Raw genomic sequence first — 22,098 nt, 5'->3', positions numbered from 1 at the left:
TATTATTGGATTCCTACAATTCAAAAGGAACAGAATCAATTTTTTTTTTCAGGATGCGAATAAACATGCCATACTTCAGGTTAAAAGCATATTCTATTCCAAAATTAGCAGTGAAAATAAGCTTGAAAAGAAATTACTTCCCAGCCTTGAATTCAGGGGCATTAATATTAATGACAATCCCACTCATTTCAAAGGCATGCCCCAGAGTGTTTATATTATGAAAAATGGCTCTGGAATGTCATCTTCAGTAAATTTTAAATTGTTTAATCTGAGGTTTTGCTAGATTTTTAACAGCTGCACTTGTGTTTATAACTATAATAAGATCTTTACAGTATGGCACTCCTTTACATGTTTTTTAGATCTGGTTGGTAGAAACATGTTGTACTGATCAATGGAGAAATGAGTTTGGTATCTCTCAATAGGTACAAATTTGGTCAGAATAAAGTTTTGTTTTGGATTAACATTGTACAACAAATGCATCATAGACCTTCAGAAGTTTTACGGTATTGGTTACAGAAGGATAGGACAGAAACTTCCATTCATATACAAACATTTGGAAAATGACTCAATTTCTGTTTGTGGAATTCAAATTTTGTTTAGGAAGAAGATATGCATATCAAATACACTGTGGATTCAATTTGTTTGCTGGCATTCACGGAGGGTCTCAGGGCAAGTTACCAAGCAGAAACTGATTAGGCAATATTCAAAAATCTACATTTCTTCTAATACCTTTATTTACATAGTAGAAAAATGCAACAAAAACGTCTGCCAAAGACTTAAGAATGTTTCAACAGGGAGCATCAGCAGTCCTTGGCCATGGGGCTGCTGGTGCAATGAAAAGAGCACCAGACCAGAGTCAGTTTCAGGGGCAACAGTCAACAGCTTTGCCACTAACCTCAGTTTCTTCCTCTGTAAACCTTTCAAAGAGAAGTTATTATTGAAGGTGAAGGTTTTCTGCTAAAATAAGTTGAGTCTGGGTAACCAGAAGTGCCCAGCTATTTTAGAAACTGCAAAGATTATCATCCCATAATAATTAAGACATATTTAAAAGTTGCGCAAACAGAAGTAGCCCCAAAAGTTCTTCAGCACTATCCTCTTTGGGCTATCTCTCAGGAACTCCTAATCCTAGTCAAAGCTAATTTCTTGAAAAGCTTTCACTCTATTTTTCCTCCATTTTAAATGCCTCTCTTACCTTGGCACATGTGGTTACTGTGAGGATTACATTCAATCTCTGTGAGAATAACTTGGAAAGTGCAAAATACATTTAATGGGGCTTATGACCGAAGTGCTGCTACAAATAAACCAGGAAAACAAAAGAAGTTTCAAAAAAAATCTATGCTTATAAGATCGATAAATTTTCTAAAATCAGTAGGACCAAAGCTCTGATTTCTAAAGGATATACAGCATATTATTGTTCAGAAATAATAATAAACTTTTTTCTATAAGCATGAAACTTCAAACTCACCAGAGAACAAAGAATACTGTAGTACTTTCCATAAGAAGTATGAAAAATTTGTTCAGAATTGCCCATTTTTCCCCCCTAGGTATTACTTTGACAACTAAATGCATTTCAAAATGATTCAAGTGTTACTAAATTACTTTAGACAAAGGTCATAAATTCAAATGTCCAGAATGGATAAGTTAAATGAGTAAAGCAATCAAAAGGGCTTAAGGCTATTGGAAGACAAACCACCATCCAAAGAAGACAGGCAGAACTTAGCTCCTGCCAGCTGCTGCCAAAGGAGAAGTCAGAGTTAGTTATCCTACTGCCTTAATAAAACTCAGAATATATGGATTTTTAATGGTGAAACTGCTTACTGTTTAAATGTTAGTGAATGACCAAAAAATTTTAAACATCATGCATGCCATACAAAACTTAACTGCAAAGCAGATCTGTTCTCTGCTTTATTACCTCTACCATGTTTGTTTTACATGGATGTATTTAAAATACCATTACAAGGTAGAAAAAAACGTTGGTGACTTTTTTTAATGCTTCAATTATACTATGACTTATGTTGATATATTCAACAGAGTTCATTTTTTCTTTTTTTCTTAAAGTAAAACTCATCTCCACTGTGGTCTTTATTATTTCATCCCTTCAATTTTGGGCTTCGTTTACTATTCTTTTTCAAATTCCTTTAAGTGAAAAGTTAAATAATTTTAACTTTAACTTAAATAAGTTTGATAATTTTCCTTTTTCTTGATGCGGACTATATCACTATAAACTTCCCTTTTAAAACCGCTTTTGCTATATCCCATAGATTTTACAATGTTCTCTTTCCATTTTTATTTGTTTCAAGGTATTTTTTCATTTCTGCCGTTTTGATTTCTTTGTTGAGCTAATGGTTGTTCAGTAGCATACTGTTTAATCTCCAAATTTTGGTGTTTTTTCCTTTTTTTTTCTTGTAATTGATTTCTAGTTTTATACCATTGTGTTCAGAAAGGATGCTTCATATGATGCCAGTCTTCCTAAATTTTGAGATTTGTTTTGTGACCTAAGATGTGATATACCCTTAGAATATTCCATGTGATCTTGAGAAAATGTGTATCCTGTTGCTTTAGATGAATGTTCTGCATGCATGTATTAAGTTCCTCTGGCCTAAAGTGTCATTTAAGGCCAATGTTTCCTTATTGATTTTTTTGCGGGGGTCTAGATAATCTATGCATGGGTGTCAATTTCTCCCTTTAAGTCTGTTAATATTTGCTTTATATTTGTAGGTACTCCTATGTTGAGTGCGCAAATATTTAAAAGTTATATCTTCTTAAACTGACCCCTTTGTCATTATGTAATGCCATTTCTCCCCCATTTGAGAGCAGTCATTTATTAATTGACCAGATTACAAAAATAGTCATGGTAGATACCTTAGTTCATCCTTCTAATAACCCTATTGAGTTGGTCTTCTCTGTTGCCAGCATCTCCACCTTCTACACAATGGGTGGTCTTTTTCTTCATTTCCCCTTACGGAGAAGATAATTTGAAGGGCCATAAAAAGTTGTTTGTTTCTTTGAAACGTTTTCCAACAGTATAGACTTTGTGAATCAGATCCTCCTTGCAGATGATGCTGTATTTACCAAGAGACTGGGCAATCAATGTGTTATCTGTCAGGGCAATTCACTTCTTATTGATTTTGCCATAACTACGCTTGTAGATCAATTCATTCACCAACTTCATAGCATGGTACACCCATGTTATGTATGGTTCCACAATCCTTAGCTTGTTAACTAAAGCCCTGTTGAGTTTAACAAAGGTGCCACTGAAGATCTGGCGAAGAAACTGCAACACTTTCTGAACCTTTGGGCTCACACCATTGATACCTCTGATCCTAAACACAAGTGCCAATTTGGGTTCTGCAGGTACACAGAAGTTGTCAGCTTTTCTTGCCATCCTCACCATTCAAATCTCAGTTCTGTACATCTGCCTATAGTCTTTGTGCTAATATTTAGCTTTATCATAGATAAGCTTCCTCTTCACCTTTCAAAGCATCTTTTGAGCAAACTTCTTCCTCAGACCCTTGATCTTCAACTCTGCAAAATTCCTTCGCTTCTTCTTAAGGGTTTCTGGCACAGCAGGAACCTTCTTTCTCTTCTCTTCTGCACCCTCCATGGTTCCAGCTGGAAAAGAGCTGTAATGCCCTTCTTTGTCCTTTACTACAGTTTGTTTTAAAATGTTCCTTTTCTGATATAAAGTATAGCTACAGCAGCTTTATTCTTGTTTTTACTTACATGGACTATCTTTCTCCATCCCTTTACCTTCAGTCTGTGTATGTGTTTAGACGTGAAGTGAGTCTTTTAAAAATATATATACAGATGAGTCTTGTTGGTTTTTTTTTTTAATCCATTTAGCCACTCTACACCTTTTGATTGGAGAATATAATCCATCTTTGGAGAATATAATCCATCTACAATAGGTAATTATTGATACGTATGCACTTGATACCATTTTGTTAACTGTTTTCTGGCTGTTGTTTTATAGTTTCTCTCTTTTTCTTTCTTCTTCTCTTCCCATGCAGTTTGATGAATTTCCATAATGTTATATTTACATTCATTTCTCATTATCTTTTGTACATGTATATACAGGTTTTGGCTTTCTGGTTACCATAAAGTTCACATATAACAGCCTGTACATATAACAGTCTATTTTATGTTGGTAGCAACTTAAGTTTGAACGCATTCTAAAAACTCTCATTTTCACTAATCCCCCCTCAACATTTTGTGTTTTCATGTCTTCTTCTACATCTCTTTATTTTGTGTATCCAACATTTATTCATGATAAGAACTCTCAACAATATAGGAAGGAAAGTTCTTCAACCTGATAAAGATCAATAATGAAAAACTTATATCTAACGTCATACCTTTGGTAAAGTTAGATGCTTTCCCCTTAACACCAGAAACAAGTCAAGAATGTCCACTCTCCCCACTTCCATTCAGCAATGTACTGGAAGTTTTAGCCACCCTGCAAAACAAAAAAGAAAAAAAAGTACCTAAATGCAAAGGGAAAAATAAAATTGTCTATATTGACAGATGACATGATAGTGTATGTAGAAAATTCAAAGGAATTCACAAAAAACCTGCTTGAAGTAATAAACGAGGTTGCATAATACTAGGTCAAACCAACTGTATTTGTATTTTCATATACTAATAATGAACAATCCAAAAATGAAATGCAAAAAACAATTCTATTCACAATAGCATCAAAAAGTAAACTGCTTTTTGAAATAAGAAATAAAATTAACAAAAGAAGGGCAAGACTTGTATAATGATAATTACAAAACAATGCTCTAAGACATTAAAGACCTAAACAAATGAAAAGACATTCCATATACTATTACATTTCTCCCCCAAAAGAGATCTAAGAGTCAATGCAGTTTCTATCAAAATCCACAACAGCAGGCTTTTCCGGGGTGGGGGGAGGGATGACAACATGATACTAAAACTTAACATGGAAATATAAGGAACCCAGAATAGCCAAACCAATTTGAAAAAGGATAAAAGCACTGGAAGACTTCTATTACCCAATTTCAAAATTTACTATAAACCTTCCATAATTAAAATAGTGTGGTGCTGGTATAAAAATATAAATATAGATCACTGAAACAGAAATGAGAGTCTAGTTATAATTATAGTCGACTGATTTTTTTTTTAAGATTTTATTTATTAAGAGAAAGTTGCGGGGGGAGGCTGGGTGGCTCAGTGGGGTAAAGCCTCTGCCTTTGGCTCAGGTCATGATCTCAGGGTCCTGGGATCTCTGCTTGGCAGGGAGCCTGCTTCCCTTCCTCTCTCTCTGCCTGCCTCTCTGCCTACTTGTAATCTCTGTCAAATAAATAAATAAAATCCTTAAAAAGAGAGAGAGAGAAAGAGAGAGTTTGTGTGCATGTGGGGGGGTTGGGGAGCAGAGAGACAGGGAGAGAGACTCAAGCAGACTCTGTGTTGAACATGGAGCCTGACACGGCTTGATCTCTTGACCTGAGCCAAAACCAAGGGCTGGACACAACCAACTGAGCCATCTAGGCACTCCTATAGCAAATTGATTTTTTATAAAAGTAAGGAAAGGTCAGTTTTTTTCCAACAAATAGTGCTGGCACAACTGGACAAACACATACCAAAAAGATAAATTTGGATCCATATCTCATGCCACACACGAAAGTTTATGGAAATTAATCATAAACCCAAGATATGATAAAAGAAAGATATGATAAAAAGAAAACCATAAAACGGACTTCCTCAAAATTAAAACTTCTGTACGTCAAAAGATACCATGAAGAAAATGAAAAGACAAGTAACAGAATGAGAGAAATTATTTGTAAAACATGTGTCTGATAATGGGCTCCTATTCAGAATCTACACAGAATGCTTACAACCCAGTAATAAGACAATCAACTGTGAAAAATGTGTTAAGGAAACCTATGTCAAGGGGTGCCTGGGTGGCTCAATAGGTTAAGCTTCTGCCTTCGGCTCAGGTCGTGGTCTCAGGGACCTGGGATCGAGCCCCGCATTGGGCTTTCTACTCAGCAGGAAGCCTACTTCCTCTTCTCTCTCTGCCTGCCTCTCTGTCTACTCATCATCTCTCTCTGTCAAATAAATAAATAAATCTTAGGGAAAAAAAAAAAAAAAGGAAACCTAACTCAAAATTGGAACTGGGAAGCCATGAAAGGAGAGCTTTCACATAGACCCATTTATTGCAGCTTGCTTGGTCCAGCAAGAAGAAAGATTTCCTCTCTGCACAACAAGCTACAGGCCCCCAACAACAACAACCATCCTTAACTGTAGCCAATAAGAGGCTGTCATCACTTCACTCACCTACAGCCAATGAATAGCCACGAACATTGTGAACTCTCATATTCTTCCAATGAACTTTGTCCAAAACAACCCCTCCAAATTCCTCCTTTCCTCTATAAAAGGATGTTCCTCTCCATTTTTTTTTTAAGATTTTATTTATTAAGAGAAAGTTGCGGGGGGAGGCTGGGTGGCTCAGTGGGGTAAAGCCTCAGCCTTTGGCGCAGGTCATGATCTCAGGGTCCTGGGATCGAGCGCTGCATCGGGCTCTCTGCTTGGTAGGGAGCCTGCTTCCCTTCCTCTCTCTCTGCCTGCCTCTCTGCCTACTTGTAATCTCAGGATTTGCCTATAGTTCACCATAGTTTCCTTCTCCTGAATTGCAATTCCTCAGCTATTTCCAAATAAACTTGATTTTTAAAAGATTTTTATTTATTTATTTATTTATTTTTAAAGATTTTATTTGTTTATTTGACAGGCAGAGATCACAAGTAGGCAGAGAAGCAGGCAGAGAGAGAGGAGGAAGCAGGCTCCCTGCTGAGCAGAGAGCCCGATGCGGGGCTCGATCCAGGACCCCAGGACCATGACCTGAGCCGAAGGCAGAGGCTTTAACCCACTGAGCCACCCAGGTGCCCATTATTTATTTATTTGACAGACAGAGATCAAAAATTGGCAGAGAGGCAGGCAGAGAGAGAGGGGGAAGCAGGCTCCCTGCTGAGCAGAGAGCCTAATGCTGGGCTCGATCCCAGGACCCTGAGATCATGACCTGAGCCGAAGGCAGAGGCTTAACCCACTGAGCCACCCAGGTCCCCCTAAATTTGATTTTGCTGGTTATTCACTTACATTTTTTTTTTAAAAGGTTGACATTTCCTGGTGTCAGAATCCAAAGGCAATGAACCCAAGAGGAACTAACAACCCCTAGAACCACATATGGCACCCACTTGTACCCCTTATTGCTTTCTGCTTGATTTGTCTTCTTCCTTTCAGTTCAGAAAGTCTTCTCTCAGCTTCAAGCTCCCTCCTTTTTGTTGAGCTCTCCACTTAATTGGCAATCTGTTTTCTTGAAGGTATAGTCCTTTTAGTGATATTCATTTATATTCTGAACTTCTGTTTTTGAAGTATAAGAAGATCCCAATCCTGTAAATTCTCTCAAGACAGTCCTCCTTCTGGGATGCCAGTCAGTTTTATGTTCAAAAACTACAGTCCCCCCTCTTGTGCATCCTTAACTAAGTGGGATAACTTACAACTCCAATGGCCATAGTGGAGAACCTTCAATCACCCAAACTTTTATTTTTCAGAACCAAATTAGAAGACCAGAGCTCTAAAATTAAACAGACTAAATGGGATCCCTATCTTAATTGCTACCTGGAGGCTTTCAAATGTACCCAAAATACCTTCAGAGATACCCATCCTTTTCTCCTTAGTTTCTCTGGCCCTGTTCATTTATTGGGCCAAGATTTCTTAGAAAAATATCATGCTGGGATTTTTCTTCCAAAAGGTGAAAATAATTCTAGAATTTGACAGCAGCAACTGAAATAGCGAACTGGATAAGACAGATGACCCTTCAACGTCTTTTATTTCCTCCATCTCTGATATCAATATAGCTATTCCAAGGACATTAATCATTTGTCCCTAGTGGATCAGCTACCATCCTCTCTATGGCAAAATCCTCAACTGATATTTACAGGATCCATAGTGCACCTCCTGTTAAAGATCCAAACAAATTCTTCAAAATCTCTACCCAGAATTAACCAATACCCTATAAATAAAGAGGCCCTTCAAGGCATTAAGGCAATTACAGAAGTCTATTAGACCCCGTCCCTCCTTATCCCCTGCACCAGGCAACACCATTTTAACTGTGAAGAAACCAAATGGCCACAGAGGGAAGCTCATCAGGACTCCTGAGCCATAAACAATATTGTCATTGCTTTGCCACTCTGTTGTCCCTAACCCCACCGTATTAGCTTCCATCCCTACTGAGAGCAAATTTTCTTCCATGATTGACTGATGAAGTGTTTTCTTCGGTATCCCAGTAAATAAAATTAGTAAGTATCTTTTTGCCTTTGCTTGGGAAGAACAACACTATAACCTGACCAATAATGCCCCAGAGTTTCATGGAAAACCCTTATTTGTCACAAACCTTAAAGCCCGAGCCAGATGATACCAAATTCCCTGGAGACTCTACTTTAATAACATATGTGGATGACTTACTTCTCTGCTCCTCTTCCCAAGCCTCCTCATAATTAGATAACGTGTTTGCTAGAACTCCAAGCCAAAAAGGGATAGAAAGCCTCTTAAAAAATTGTAATTTGTTTGAATTTAAATTTGATACTTAAAACATTTAACCTTAGAATAAGGACAGCTTCTAGATCACACAGGCTTCACGGCACCCTGAACTTCTCAAAGCCCAAATACTATAAATATCAGCTGTGAGGTTTTCTCAAGTTGACAGGCTATTGTTGCAACTGGATCCCAAACTTTTCCCTTATGGCCCAACCTTTATAAAATTTGTTTAAGGGCACCTGGGTGGCTCAGTGGGTTAAAGCCTCTGCCTTCGGCTCAGGTCATGATCTCAGGATCCTGGGATTGAGCCCCGAATCGGGCTCTCTGCTCAGCAGGGAGCCTGCTTCCTCCTCTCTCACTCTGCCTGCTTCTCTCCCTACTTGTGATCTCTGTCTGTCAAATGAATAAATAAAATCTTAAAAAAAAAAAAAAAAACTTGCTTAAAAACTTCTAACCTAGGAAGAATGTGATTACATGACTTTTCAGATCTTGAAAGATTTCGTTTAATAACCATCTCCTGGCCCTTGGACACCCCAATTATCAACTCCCTTTATTGGCTGTATACAAAAAATGGAATGCCCTTGGGATACTCACCCAAAAACATGAGAAGCACCACCAACCCACAGGATATTACAGTCAACAACTAAATCCTGTAGCCTAGGGATATCCCCCTTCCTCACTGCTATACCTGCTACTGCCCTTCTTGTAAAGGCCACTGAAGGAACAATCATGGGATCCCCTTTAACCATCTTTGTGCCACATGCTGTCAAAACTCTTCTTAACTCTCATGATACAAAACATCTTTCATTTAGCCACTTCACTTCCTATAAAATCACCCCATTAACTGCCCCTTATATCACTCTTGTTCACTATAGTAACCTTAATCCTGCTAATCTTCTCCCCTCCTCTACTGATGAAAGCCCCCCACAACTACTAAATACTGACAAATCACCTGCTGCCCCACATGATGATTTACAGAAAACTTCAGAGAACACTGACTTTTCATGGCTCACCAATGGTCCTTACCTGAAAGATGAAAATTGTTAATATTGTGCTGAGTATGAGGTATCAACTTTTGAAATAATTGAAGCAGCACCTCTGCCTTTGGCTATTTCAGCCCATGAAGTCAAATTATATGCAATCTTTAGGGCTGTATCCTAAGCAAGGGCTTAGGATAACATTTTCACTACATGTTCACTAAGAATAGACATGCCTTTGGAGTGGCTCAGGATTTTGGAATGTTATATAAACAACGTGGCTTTTTTACTTCCAGCAGAGATAAAACTGAAAAGGGCCCTTAACTTCAGTAATTATTGGATGCTATATTCTTACCTGCTGCTTTGGCTAGTATTAAGGTCCAGGGGCATTCTAAGCTTGACTCTCTGAAAGGTACAGGAAATCACCTCACTGACTTTTCCACAAAAATTCCTGGTCTCATAGGGTCCAAAAGTCAAATCTCTGTTATGGTCCAAAGGAACTCACCTCCAAAGGGTAGCCTGGAGAGACTGACTAGAGACAATCAGCACCAAAAAAGGAAAAACAATATTGGCAATCAAATGGTGGCAGGTATGATAAAAAGAGAAACTTGTGTTTTGGGCCAAATAAAAGCTCAATCCTGCCAGAAATTCTGTAATTCTAGTTCTTTCTTCCCTTTTTTTTTTTTAAAGATTTTTATTTATTTATTTGACAGAGATCACAAGTAGGCAGAGAGGCAGGCAGAGAGAGAGAGGAGAAAGCAGGCTCCCCACTGAGTAGAGAGCCCCATGCGGGGCTCAATCCCAGGACCCTTGGATCATGACCCAAGCCGAAGGCAGAGGCTTTAAACCACTGAGCACCCAGGTGCCCCTCTTTCTTCCCTTTTTAAATTAACATACAATAAACAAGTATTATGTTCATTTCAGGTTTGTAACACAATGATTCAACACTATTATACATTCTTCAATATTCATCAAGATAAGTATACCTCTTATTAGTCTTTATTTATTTCCCATCACTTCATCCACCTCTCCTCTGGCAACCACCAGTTTATTCTCTGTATTTAGGAATCTGGGGGGTTTTTTGCCTCTTTTTTCTGTTTGTTCATTTGTTTTTATTTCTTAAATTCCATGTAAGAGTAAAATCACATGTGTGTCTTTTTCTGCCTGACTTATTTCACTGAGTATTATACCCTCTAGGTATATCCATGTTACTGTAAATGGAAAGATCTCTTCTTTATGGCTGAGTAATATTCCTGTGTGTGTGTGTGTGTGTGTGTGTGTGTGTGTGTGTACACCATACCTTCATCCATTCATCTATCACTGGACATGCTTATTTCTATATCTTGGCTATTGTAACTAATGCTGCAATAAACACAGGGTGTATATGTCTTTTCAAAATATATATGCTTTCATTTTCTTTAGGTAAATAGCAGCAGTACGATTACTAAATCATGATAATTCTATTTTTAATATTTCGAGGGGTACCTGGGTGTCTCAGTCATTAAGTGACCTTTGGCTCAGGTCATGATCCCAGGGTCCTAGGATGGAGTCCCGGACCAGGCTTCCTGCTCAGCGGACAGCCTGCTTCTCCCTCTCCCACTCCCCCTGCTTGTGTTCCCTCTCTTGCTGTGTCTCTCATTATCAAATAAATATTTTTTAAAAATTTTTTCAAGGAAACTCCATACTGTTTTTCACAATGGTTACACCAATCTGCATACCCACCAACAGTGCACAAGGGTTCCTTTTCCTCCACAACTTCATCAACACTTGTTATTTCCTGTCTTTTTTACTTCATCCATCTGACAGATGTAAGGTGATATCCCAGGGAGGGTTTGATCTGCATTTCCTTGATGGTTAGTGATGTTGAGCATCTTTTTTTTTTTTTAAGATTTTATTTATTTATTTGACAGAAAGAAATCACAAGTAGATAGAGAGGCAGGCAGAGAGAGAGAGAGAGGGAAGCCGGCTCCCTGCCGAGCAGAGAGCCCGATGTGGGACTCGATCCCAGGACCCTGAGATCATGACCTGAGCCAAAGGCAGCGGCTTAACCCACTGAGCCACCCAGGCGCCCCTGATGTTGAGCATCTTTTCCTATGTCTTTCAGCCATCTGTATGTCTTCTTTGGAGGAATGTCTATTCAGGTCCTCTGCCCATTCTTCATTGGATTTTCTTTTCTTTTTTTTTTTTGGTGTTTAATTGTCTAACCTCTGTATGTATTTCAGATATTAACTCCTTATTGGATATGCCATTTGCAAATACCTTCTCCCATTCAATAGGTTGCCTTTTGTTTTGTTGATGGTTTCCATCACTGTGCTAAAGTTTTTTATTTTGATATATTCCCAATAGTTTATTTTTGGTTTTGTTTCCCTTGCCTCAGGAGACATATCTAGAAAAATTTTTTATGGCCAATGTCAAAGAAATTACAAAGAAATTTCTTCTAGGAATTTTATAATTTCAGGTCTCACATTTAGGTCTTTAATACATTTTGAGTTTATTTTTAAAGTTCCCATTAGTGACGACTGTACATGCTCTAAACCAGTGGTCTATGGATAAAATGATAAGGTTTCTGAGTCAATACCAATGGGGAAATATTAGCAAAGCCACAAAAAAAGGCCTACTCTGACTACCCCACTTGCCCAAAACACAATCCAGGGAAACCTAGCCTCACTGCTCCTGGGTACTTTAAATTGCCAAATGGTTTGCATTCAAGGTTTGGAAAATAGACTTTATTCAGCTACGTCCATTTCATTGGTACAAATATGTTTTGGCAATGATTCATATGTCTTCCCACTGGGTAAGTAACTTTCCTCTTCAGTAGCTAAACTGAACCTTTAACTTTTAAAGATAAGCAACTTTCCTTTTCAGTAGCTAAAATCCAACTGGGAGAAAAAAAAAAATCATCCCTACCTGAGGAACCCCTCTTAAACCCTACAGTGATCAAGAAACTCATTGTAGTGGTCAAATACATGGTGAGTCTGTGATGTCTGGCTGGCTCTGTAGCATTTTCACTGTCAATTATCATCCTTCACATCCTTCCTTCACTTATCATCCTCAGTCTTCAGGACTAACTGAATAAAACAGCAGCAAAATCAAAACTCAATTGGCAAAATTTGTGGAAAACTTTCAAATACCCTGGCCAAAAGAACTGCCTTAGTCCTTCTTAATCTCAGATCCACCCCTTTGGAATCCACAAGTTCTCACCTTTGAGATAATTATTGAGTGCCCTATGCAAATGTAGCTTCAACATTTTTTGACCCACACCTAATAAAAGGAGATATACTTCAGTACTGCAAAGGTCTAATTACATCCCTTGAAAACAGTAATGCACTAACAGAACAATCTTTTCACAGCATGTTCCCAGGAGATGAAGACCCCAAGCACAACATCCTGTAATCTCGGGATGTCCTTTATTAGAAAGGACAACTTCAAAAAGACTCCTCAACCACACTAGAAAGGTAATTATTGACTAATTCTTATGCCTGCAAATTCCATGTAGTTGACTCCTGGATCCATGGGTTTCATCTAAAGAAACCCTCAAACACGGACTAAACATGCACACCAAATGGTGACCTAAAATTAAGGATTTCCAGGAACTGAAGCAAACAACAGCTAAAGCAGAGTTTTCCCAAGATGATGAGGGTAGACCTGTACATTCTCTCCTTTCTGCTTTTTCTCGCCTTATTTTCTTCTTCTCTATGCTGGAGAGACAATGACCTTGTCTGCATTTTGTAGAAGCCATCTTTGGCCAAAAGGTTTGAGCAGTGGAAACTTGGCCACCCACCTCCAAATACCCATAAGCCCTAACTGACCACCCACCCACCTCCAAATACCCATAAGCCCTAACTGACCAAATGGCTACTTACAACCAGTCAGTTACCAAAAAAGGGAAACTTCCATGTCCCCATACCTCCTCACCTTCCACCTTTAAAAACCTACTACCGTGGCAGACAATCTCTCCTTCGCTATCTTGCCTCCTGCTTCCTTGGGTGTATTAAATAAAATTAAATAAATTTCTATCACCTTTGTTCTGCCTCAGGTGAATCCTTTCATTGCCCACACTGCTGGCTTCCACCCCATCCGACTGGGAGAGACACCACATTTCCCTTTCCCTGGCAAAAGGGGAAGAATTTCTCACTGTTGGATCTGCCATCAGAAACCCGGATCGGTTGGGGCGCCTGGGTGGCTCAGTGGGTTAAGCCGCTGCCTTCGGCTCAGGTCATGATCAGGGTCCTGGGATCGAGCCCCGCATCGGGCTCCTTGCTCAGCGGGGAGCCTGCTTCTCTCTCTGCCTCTGCCTGCCTCTCTGCCTGCTTGTGATCTCTGTCTCTCTCTCTCTCTGTCAAATAAATAAATAAAACCTTTAAAAAAAAAAAAAAAAAAAAAAAAAAAAGAAACCCGGATCGGTCCATGACAACTGTGAACTTCTAGTCTTCCCTGAAGCCAACTTTGCCTCCATCTCCAATGCAACCACTAACTATACCCTCATCCTTCAGGGTGTTTCTTTCATTTTTTTTTTCCCCAAGCAAAGTTTTTAAAAAATTTAAATCCAATTAATTAACATAAAATATATTATTGGTTTCATAGGTAGAGGTCAGTGATTCATCAGTCTTAGAATAATACTCAGTGTTCATAAAATCACTCTTTTACCCCATCCCCCCCATGAGACTCTTAATCACAGGAAACAAACTGAGGGTTGCTAGAGGGGAGGGAGGTGAAGATATTTCTTTCTGAGTCAAATTTCTACAACAGTTTCTACAGATCTTCTCTACCCTCTGTCCCATCATAACTCTCAATGCAACTCATTACACCCATTCCACTCGTACAGTTCCCCATTCTCACTACTACCTCACAGCTGCTTGCTGTAGCAAAATAACCCCTGTCTGTACGGCCTTCAAGAACAGAGTCCACAGAACAAGAGAGTTTCTCCCTAATTATTCCCTAAAAACCAGTGACCCTGGGCTCAAAAGGGCCAACTGAATAATCCCAACTAATACCACTGAATAATCCCAACTAATACCATTATTAATAATCAAACCACAGTAGGAGTCCTATTTGCAGTATGCGGTTTTATCTTTGTGGTGAATCATTGGGCCTCTTACTGGGCCTATGAATGTGTAGAACACCAGGGGCAGCCTGTGCATACTTGGATTTCTAACTGCCCCCAAGGACATCCACAAGAAATCTGAAGCCTCATAAAGGTTTTCCCAACTAAAACTTCATTGCCGTATTAAAAAGGTAACTCCCAGGAGGTATATGTGACTCTGGATTTGCCTCCATCAGAAGGGTGATTTTGTGGACTTCCATGACAATGGACAAAATGAACAAAGGACTAGAAATCTCCCTCTGGAACTGGGAAAACTTGCCAAGCCCTGCTGTAAGACAACAGGAGCCCAACAACAAACACTCGGTCAATTGCTAAAGCACAGGCATTCCTTATTTAACTGTGCTTCACTTTATAGCACTTCACAGATACTTCAATTTTTTTTTTCCACACACTGAAGGTTTGTGGCAACCCAGAGTTAAGTCTATTAGTGCCATTTTTACGAAAGCATTTGCTCACTTTGTGTGTCACCTTTTAGTTATTCTCATGCTATTTCAAACTTATTATTATATTTGTTACAGTGATCTGTGATCAGTGATTATAACTTGCTGAAAGCTCAGATGGTTAGCATTTTTTAGTAATAAAGTCTTTTTAAATTAAGGTATGTATTTTTTAAGACATAATGCTATCATACACTTAATAGACTACAGTATAGTATAAACATAACTTTTATATGCACTGGGAAACCAAAACATGACTTGCCTTATTGCAATATTTACTTTACTGTAATATTTGCTTTATTACAGTGTTGGAATTGAACCCACAATATCTTTGAGTTATGCATATAGCCTTTGATTACCTACTTGCTGAAAAAGGAAGCATTTATGCAACAGCAAACAAAACCTGTTGCACATGGATAAATCCTCCAAAGTGGAAACCCGATCACATAAAATTAGCTACGATAAATTCCACCTGAAGATCTAGGGTGCTCTGCTCTATAGCCAGTCACTTTCGGGTTTGGGCTCCTGGTTCAGGACTTTTATATATACTGATGTCATTATTCTGCTCCTCATATCATTCTCTATAATCATTTTTAAGCTTTGTATCTGTTGTCTGTCAAAGCCTTGTAGAAAGGACATACCCACCTGGGTGATGCAGCCTCACCACTTCAAGAGATCTCCAATGCTTATAACCTTGATAAGATACAGACTTTGAATCAGAAATACCTGAGAGTTCTCCCTCCCACTATTCCTTGTTACTCAAGATGGCTTCAGTGGTCTTCAATCTGTGCACCTCCCTATGCTGTGGGACAGCATAGGGAGTACAGGAAAGGTCCTTACTAGCACCAAAAGACAAAAACAATTCTAACAAGGAACAGACGGCTCAACTTTTGATCAGTGATACTAACAAAGATTTGAAAAGGTGTTAAGGAAATCTAACTCAAAATTGGAATTTTGAAACCATGAAGAGATGACTCACAACATATCACTTGTCCCAGCTTACACAGTCCAGCAGTAAGAAGGAAGGTTTGCTCTCCTCCCAGCAACAACAAGCTGCCCTCACCTACAGCCAATGAGAAGCTGCCACCGTTTCAAATTCTCATTTTCTTCCATTAAATTTCTGTTCAAAAGAGACCTCCCAAACTTCCTCCCTTCCTCTAAAAAGGACATGTCTACTTTGCTCTCAGGACTTTTACGGTTCACCACAGTTTGCTTGTCCCGAATTACGGTTCCTCTGCTGTTCCTAAATAAACCTGATTTTGCTGCCTGAATCACCTACCTTTTACCTTTAAAAGGTTGACATAACCCAATAAAAAACAGATATTTCAAAACTGACAAAGAAACTGCTAATATGCATATGAAAATATATTCAACATCATTGGCCAATAGAGAAACAAATTAAAACCACAATGAGGGACACCTGGATGGCTCAGTCATTGGGCACTGGGATATGCCTTCATGAACCCTAGGTCCTAAGATTGGCCCTGCTCAGCAGGAAGCCTGCTTCTCTCTCTCCCAATCCCCCTGCTTGAGTTCCCTGTCTCTATTCCTGTCAAATAAATAAAATTTCTTTTAAAATAAAATAAAACAAAAATAAAACCACAATGAAATACTACTTTCACAACCACTACGATGGCTATTTTAAAAAGACACAATAAATGGTGTTCTGGAAAAATTAAAACCCTATACACTGCTGGTGGGAATATAATATGGTACAGCCCCATTCGAAAAGTCTGGCAGTTTCTTTAAAAAGTTAAACATGAACTTATGATACAACATTGCAATTCCACTCATAAGTATCTATCCAAGAAAAATGAGAACATATTTGCAAAGACTTGCACATGAATGTCCACAGCAACATTATTCCTAATAGCCAAAAAGTAGAAGTAACTCAAGTGTCCACCAATTCCACAAACAGATGAACAGATAAACAAAATGCTGTATATCCATACAATGGGATACTATTTTGCAATAAATAAGAAGTACTGATACATGCTACAAAATGGATAAATCTCAAAAACATCATGCTAAGTGAAAGAATCCATTTATATGGGTGCCCAAAGGCTAATCTATAGAGACAGAACACAAATCAATGGTTGCCTGATTGCCTAGCTGAAAGCCACAGCTAGGATCAACTACAAACTTGCATGTGCTAACTTGTTAGGGTGGTATAAATGTTCTAAAAATGAATTGTAGTAATCACTGCACAATTCCAAAAAAAAAATTTACTAAAAATTACTTAATTCTTTAGAAAACAGAGTATACAGAGTCAAAAAGGTGATTTCCATATGAACTTGGCTTCCCTGTAACTAGAGAAAGGTACCAGGAAGATTATAGATGTTCCTGTATCAGAGACCTTAAGAGGGAAATGATTTCTGCATACCTAGCAGAACTTAAGAAGAGCCAAAGAGAATGGATCAGTTAACACTGCAAGGTCTCTTCCAAACAGAGTAATAAAAAAGAAAAAAATGGTATCTAGTAGAAAATAAAATGCTCAAGATTTGTAGCATCATCTAACTTTTCTTGTAAATTAAGTTTTTTCTCTACTACAGTTTTGTTGAAGCACTGTTAACTCAAAGTACCTCTCCCATAGGTGTTCTTTCATATTAAAGTAAGTCATTCAAGATCCATAAACAAGAACAAAAACTATACATACCCCAACTTAAATTTTATAAATGCATTTGGTACTGATTTCCAGCCTGCTTTGAGGCTCCACTACTACCAATTTGGAACTGCCACACCATGCGAGGTTTTTCTACCCATGTGGCCTAGGTAATCAATCCAACTTTCTACTGGCCAGGCTGGCCTCCTTGAAGCTGGTTTTCATAAATACAAAATCTGTGTAATTGTTACTGGAACTACTTGCTGAAATATGGAACTGGTTTAAAATACTATTTATTTTTAAATGTACATGCACAGTTTCACATACATGCAGCAACACATCTTCCACACCCAGTTAATGCTTTTCATTAGAGTACAAAAAATTCCAAAATACTTTGCCTTTCTTTTCTGGAACCTTAATAAATGTTTTTCAAGAAATCAAGAGAAATACAACTGAATAATGAAAAAGATTAATTAAAATGTAATATATACTAAAGTAAAATTAGTCCAATTCTAAATAAGCAAGACCTAACTAACTCTGGGGAAAGAGATCTTTAATACAACGAGGAAAAGCAAACTCTGTTTTGATGCATATAAATGCTTCTTGCCCTGTGAATCTGGCACAGTTCATTATATTGAAACGTTTGATGTAAGTTTAATGGATAGTCACAATGAACATGTTTTCTATCTAAGCTTATGTAATAAATGATCCCAACACATGGTATGAATTCAATCATTTGTAACAACCTTTCCTCCCCTCTTTAGGGAAATAATGAGAAAAGGTTCTGAGCTGCACATCACTGAAGTTGAGTGACATCCATAAATAGCTGAAGTTGGGTGGCCCAACAGTGCCCACCTCATGTGATAAATGGTAAGTCAATCACATCAGTTAGCATGCACTAAATGGGCAGGTTATTAGGAAACCGGCAGCCAGGGATTCTTACAACAGTTTCAGATTAGGAGAAAAGCACTGGCACATACAAGTCTTTGCTGGAAAAGTCCTCGGCCTCTTTCCTTAAAAATTCTGGTCCCAAATTTCTCATGTTTCAAAAAGTCCTGATCTTTTCCTCCTCCAGACTTCTAACCCATACAAGATGACCACAGAAGATTCACGGTTGTAAAAGCGCCCACGTAAATACAAAAAAGCAAGCCAAGAAACAACACGCCCCCTCCCCCAAAAAATTCCTCAGGGATTTGGACGCGACTTGGCCTGGCGCTCAAAGAAAGACTGTTGCGGTAGACGGTCGCCGATCAGAACCTTCCTCCGCGTTGGCGATGAAGGGCCTGAAGGGCCGGAAGGGGTAAGAGCCTCACTCCCTCCCAGCGCCCTGGGGGCAGGGGGACGGAGAGCAAGCGGCCAGCTGTAGAGGGTGATGGGTTAGAAGAGGCGAATTTTCACAGCTCCACGGATCCGGGGTGAAGAAATTCACCTTCGCACCTCTCCTTTTAAGCAGACATAGCTGCCAGCGTTCAATGAACAAAAAGAACCGAAACGCCCACTCCGAGGTCGCACCGCTCTGGGGGCTCCCGTCCGCGTGACCCCTGCGCCGGCTCCACCTCCGGGCCTGGCCCGCCCTCCGTCCCCGCCCCTCGCCCGCCGCCCCGCCCCTCCGCGGACTGGCGCCACCTCAAAACTCTACCCACCGCCCCTCTTCACCCCTAGCACACGGCGGGGGCTCGGCTCAGCCACCTAGACGCGCCAGGCACGGCGAACGTTCTCGCGAGTCTTCCCTCCCCGCGCTCCCCTCCCCACCCCCATCCCCAGGCTGACTTGTCGGCCAGACCCCCGAGAGGAGCAGCCGCCTTCGCTCTCGTTCTGCGGCCTCTCTCTTACCGGGTGGTCTGCGCCAGAGCTGCTTCAGCAGTTTGGGCAGTGGCAGAAAGGACGCCTCCGCCCGGGTTCTGTGGCTTGCAAATTTGGCTTTGCCCCGTACTGGTTTTTTGTTTTGTTTGACTTTTTTGGAATTTTCCCGCGGTCGCTCGGCAGTGGAGCGGCGCTCGCGCGCTCTAGACCCGCAGTGCACTCTGGGGCCTGGCGAACGGTGCCGCGCCTCGCCGCGGCCTCGCGGGAAAATTGCGATGAATCTCGCGCTCTTGGGGGAGGGAGGGGCGTCTGGCTCCGGCCCGGCCGGCCGGAAGTCGGCCCGGCTTGGCGCGCTCCAGGGATCCTGGGGAAGCTGCAGCTACCTTAGCTTTCAGAGTAGTGGCAATGGCTAGATGGCGGGAGAGACCCGGGGAGGAGAAGCCTGGGGTTTTTCAATCAGGTTGTTGCCCAAGTGTTGCAGGATTCAGTCCAAAATGCAGAGGACGTAAAATGGAGATGAGTGTTTTAAAAGAAACACTAAACAAGGCCTAGCATTGGTTTTGTAGTGTGGTCATACACAAAAAGGGAATCTTGGGGGTTAGTAATCCTTTTCCCTCCCAATCAACTCCATGCAGTGTGAATGGGTTTCAGATAAATTCAAAGAAACCACCAAAAGAAAAGAATATTCTGTAAAGTTCCATTCCTTTTAATAGCATTAGCTTATCTTGGTGAGTTTTTTAAATTTAGTGCATGGAGGTTTTTCATAGATGTTTCAAAGAAAGAATCTGTGGAACGTAACCAAGCTTTTTAAAACGTTTTTTTGAAAGATATCAGTGCCTCGCATTTTTTTTTATTTTAAGAATTTAATCATTTGACAGAAGGACAGCAAGAGAGAGCAAGCCGGGGAAGTGGGAAAGGAAGAAGCAGGCATCCCGCCAAGCGCGGAGGCGTCTGATACGGGGCTCCATCCCAGGAACTTGGGATCATGACTTGAGCGGAAGGCAGAAGCTTAAGGACTGAGCCACCCAGGCACCCCAAGTGCCTCAATCTTAAAACTACAATTTAATGGGTGCTTTCAAAAAAACTTATTGCAAGGCAGTGCATGCATGTCATAAAAATATTCAAACACTTCCAGCTTTCGGTGATGAAGGAATACCCACTTTCTATAAGAAGAGATTGAATACAGGGATTAGGTTACATCAAGTTTACACAGGTCCTAAGTGACAAACTTAGCCCGTAGGTGAGTGGTAGCAACGATATTTTTTTTTTCAAAAAGGGAGATACAAAAATAACCCAATCCAGAATTTGAGGCAAAAATAGGGAGGATCTGCAGCTGGATTAAGGAATCAGGTGTTAAATATATTCTTGCCAATTAAAGAGGTGTGTGCTATATTGATGAGTACATAGCTCATTGTGCATAAATCTCAAGCAGAACCTGTGTAGAGAGATACACACTTGAGTGACACTCATCATGGCACCTTGGCCATAAAGAGAAAGTGATTGTGTTTGTGGTGACAATTGTGAGTAAGTTAATATTTAAGACTTGGCCTCTATCAGCAAAGAAAAGAAGCCATTTATTTCCTAGAGAAAATGCTATTGTGGTACTCAGGTCCTTTTACATATTTGCTGAAAAATTATTTCCAGTATTTGTAGTATTAATAATTGAGGTCTCAGAACACCTGGGTGGCTCAGTTGGTTAATAAGCATCTGCTTTCAGCTCAGGTCATGATCCAGGAGCCCAGGGACTGAGCCCTGCATAGGGCTCCCTGCTTAGTGGGGGCTTTTCTTCTCCCTCCTACTCTGCTCCTCTCCCACTCATGCTCACTCTCTGTTTCAAATAAATAAAATCTTTAATAATAATAATTGAAGTCTTGCCATATTGCAGTTATATGTCTTTTTGATTTAGTGGTTTATAAAGATTTGCTAGGCTAATTCAACTTTACTATAGATAAAAGGATGTCATGTTTAGGCCTAGTTTAGACCCAAATTAGTAGCATTTATAGTATAAACATATAAAAATAAATTTATGGAGGCTTACAGATACTTTTTTTTTTTTTTGGCATCCATATGTATGCAACTATCCTAATACTTTAAGCAGTAATGACATGAACATTTTGTAAAATGCCTGAAAATTTTCCTGAGAAATACCTAGATACAAATCCTAGTTTTGGGGCACCCGGGTGGCCCAGTCAGTTAAGTGTCAGCCTTCAGCTCAGGTCATTATCTCTCTGGGTTCTGGGATGGAGCCCTGCATCAGGCTCCTTGCTCAGCAGGGAGTCTGCTTCTCCCTCCCCCTCTGCCCCTCTTGCCCATGTGTGCTCTTTCTCTCTCTCAAGTAAATAAAATCCTAAAAAAAAAAAAATTCCAGTTTTAATCAGCTTATAAAACTGAGTGTGTGTACCTCTAGAAACAGTTTTGGTTATGGTACAGAGTCTAATTATATTTAAATAATGTAGCAAAAGTGAAAAGTAGTCTGTGTAGGTGAAAATTATTTCATTCTTATAAATAATTAGAATTTATTCTAATGGAATCTATCCATTAAAATCATTATATTCTAGAGGGAAAAACATCACAGGTGAGTGCCACAGAGTACCTGATATCAAATCTTGTTTTAAAATTCAA

At 39.6% G+C, this 22,098-nt stretch overlaps 1 protein-coding gene and 1 pseudogene across 3 annotated transcripts in view; both read right to left on the bottom strand.

The window, feature by feature from the left end:
• Positions 1-19,685, bottom strand: part of FANCC (FA complementation group C) — a 284,060-nt gene extending 264,375 nt beyond the window's left edge. For 2 of the 3 annotated variants that reach the window (XM_059412307.1, XM_059412308.1), the window contains exons 1-2: positions 19,507-19,685; positions 4,353-4,453 (exon numbers count right to left, since the gene is read on the bottom strand). The gene's annotated coding sequence lies outside the window, so the exon portion shown is untranslated. Of the gene's footprint in view, positions 1-4,352; positions 4,454-18,653; positions 19,229-19,506 lie in introns of those variants that run through there. The other variant, XM_059412309.1, reaches the window with a different exon arrangement.
• LOC132025144 (large ribosomal subunit protein uL30-like) lies at positions 2,864-3,604 on the bottom strand (annotated as a pseudogene).
• Positions 19,686-22,098: the final 2,413 nt, after the last annotated feature.

The sequence above is a fragment of the Mustela nigripes genome, chromosome 9 (genome assembly GCF_022355385.1).
Source record: "Mustela nigripes isolate SB6536 chromosome 9, MUSNIG.SB6536, whole genome shotgun sequence".
Taxonomy (NCBI): domain Eukaryota; kingdom Metazoa; phylum Chordata; class Mammalia; order Carnivora; family Mustelidae; genus Mustela; species Mustela nigripes.
The sequence above is the reverse complement of the archived record's forward strand: the minus strand, read 5'-3'. Positions and strand labels throughout refer to the sequence as shown.